Here is a 3057-nt window from a genome sequence, read left to right on the forward strand (position 1 = left end):
ATAGTAAATGGCTATCTAAAATATTTTTCTTTTTTTTTTTTAAGATTTTATTTATTGATTGAAAGAGAGAGAGAGAACGAGAGCGAGAGAACAAGAGGGGGGAGGGTCAGAGGGAGAAGCAGACTCCCTGCCGAGCAGGGAGCCCGATGTGGGACTCCATCCCGGGACTCCAGGATCATGACCTGAGCCGAAGGCAGTCGCTTAACCAACTGAGCCACCCAGGCGCCCTTTTTCTCTCTCTTTTTTTAAAGATTTTATTTATTTATTTATGAGAGAGAGAGAGAGAGAGAGAGCGCGTGCGCGCCTGCGCGCGCGCGCACACACAAGCAGGCAGAATGGCGGGCAGAGGGAGAAGCGGCCTCCCAGCTGAGCAGAGAGCCCCACGTGGGGCCTGATTCCGGGACCCTGAGATCATGACCTGAGCCGAAGGCAGAGCCTTAACTGACTGAGCCACTCAGGCGTCCGGAAAATATTTTTTCTTATTCTAATAACACTGGACACTGAGAGTTCAAAATTTTTAGTATCCAAGGGAAGAATATGCCCACCAAAGGACACATTAATGATTTCATTGAACCGGAAGGCGAGGCAGTCACATGTATATTTCAGGCTCCTCAAGGCATGAGGCAAACAGGCAAAAAAGAAGGATATGGTATTGACTGTGGCAAGTGGTTCTGATTAACACAGGGGCATCGAATTGCAGCCATATAAGGAGGTGGGGAGGAAGAGATACAGATGAAAAACAGGCGCCTCACCAGGTTGCCTTCTTAGGCTGCGGTATCTAATGGTTGTTAAAGGAAGATACTTTCACAATCCTATGTAGGCAGGACCACCAAAGGCTCTTTGATTCATTTTTTCATTCGATAATAATACTAATAATATCAGACACTTCTAGGCTCTGAGGATACAACAATGAAGGAGAGAGACAAGAAAAAAAAATATATAAGTAAACAAGAAAAAATGGCAGAGAGTGTTAAATAATAAGCCCTCCTCCCTCAAAAATAAATTAAGGCAATCGCAATAGTGAGTGAATCCTTCAGATTGATTCATAAAAGAAATAACATATAAACCAAGATCAAATTGGCGCTAGGGTCCAGCCATGCAGTATCTGACTGAATGTTTGGATAACTTTATCACATGAAGACCTAGAGGAGGAAATGAATGAAAGCAAAGACCCTGGTAAATACAACTCCTTATTGACAATGTATCCTATTTCCAGTCTTTCCAGTTATGTCCTTCTCTTCCTAACCAGTATCACATTTTGGTTTTTGCCATTGAGAACCTTGTTGGGGGCACATCAGGTAGTAAGGCCATAAGTAATTTGTCTTTCCTTATCTATCTTTTTCTGCATTTTACAATGAGCGAGTATTTTCGTAATCAACTATCTGAAAATTTGAAATCAATGATGCAATTGTTTAATGCATAGAGAAAAGGCTTGGATATGAAGACATCGAAATGTGGCAATTTCTACATGGTAGTTTTATGGGGAATATTAATTTGTGTCTCTTTCTTTTGTATTTTTCAAATGTTCTATGAGGATTTAGTAATTTAATTCCATGACAAAGTTGTCAACTTGAAAAATTTTGTAAGAGCTCTCCTCAGTCACTAAAACATTTCTTTATGCATGTATATTCATGTGTACAATTATTTATATAGATACATATTTATGTTGACTTTTATGTATGTATCTTTTTAAAGACGGAAAAACACAAAGACAGGCTAAAAATATAATATAACAAATGCCAATGCAGAATGAACAAGTGTTAACATTTTGCCATGTTTGCTTCCAGGGTTTTGAAAAATAAACCTTCAAATCTTTCCAGTCTCAAACCTACGCCTCCCTCCCTTCAGAATGGGAAACAATATCATGATTTTGGTGTGGATCTTCCCTGTCATTCTGTCATTTTATATATGTTTGCATCTATCTCCCTGTGTCTTATCTCTCTGTCTCTCTGATCTACCTGATCATTTTCTATGTATTTCTAGTTCTGAAGAAACAGACACTAGAAGGAGGTCTTCCTTGAACAAGGCACTGGTCATGCCTCAATTAGAACCCATGTAAGCGAAGTTCCTTTGTAATGTAGTCAGTGTGGTTAAATTAAAACGGGGGGGGGGGCGGGTAAGGACTCAAGAATCATGCAAAAATACAGTTGATGGGGACCATATGTTATAGTTGCCCCCTTCCAGTAAACTGGGCAAGTATACAGATGTGTTGATCCTAAGGATAACTAAAGGTGAGCAAGGCTAACTTTTATCATCCCCTCCCCACACACACACAAAATGACCATGAGTCCCTGGTGTGTCTGTCTCTCCCCATCTTCCAAGTGGACAATTACTTATCATCTGCTACCCTCTGAGTCATCCTGGCTTTCCAAAGGAGGCAGTGTCTAATACCCAAGTACACTTGTTGACTGATAGATTAATCTTTAGCAGATGAGTTTCAGTCACTGTGATATCTCAGTCATTGTAAGCCCTTCATCTCCAGCTGAAGAAAGAAAATCCTTAGCTTTGCCCATGACTAAAGGAATTTTCGTCATCAGCCAGCAGGTGCTGAGACGTGTTTGTTATTCGAAGACCTTCTAACCCAGTGGTTTTCAAGGCAGCCCATTAGAATCATCAGAGAGCCTTTTAAAGGTCTGGGCCCTACCCTGGAGGTCCTGATTTAATTGGTCTGGGGTTCAGGTTTTTAAAATCGCCCCTGCAGACACAAAAGGACAAATATTGTATGATTCCACTTACATGAGGTATCTAGAGTGGTCAACTTCATAGAGACAGAAAATAGAAAGGTGGTTGCCAGGAGCTGGGATGGGGAGGGGAATGGGGAGTTACTGTTTAACTGATACAGAGCCTCTGTTTGGGAAGATGAGAGAGTTCCAGAGAGGGATGGTGAAGATGGCTGCACCACAGTGTGAATGTCCTTAATGCCACTGAATCGTACACCTAAAAATGGTTAAAAAGATAAATTCTATGTTTTGTTATGCACAATAAAAAAGGTGAAAAACAAACTTCTTTCTGGTGATTGTAACTCGCAGTCAGGTTGAGGATGACCTTATGCTCTCT

This window comes from Leptonychotes weddellii, chromosome 1 (genome assembly GCF_054177405.1).
Source record: "Leptonychotes weddellii isolate Sample4059 chromosome 1, ASM5417740v2, whole genome shotgun sequence".
In the NCBI taxonomy this organism is placed as follows: Eukaryota; Metazoa; Chordata; class Mammalia; order Carnivora; family Phocidae; genus Leptonychotes; species Leptonychotes weddellii.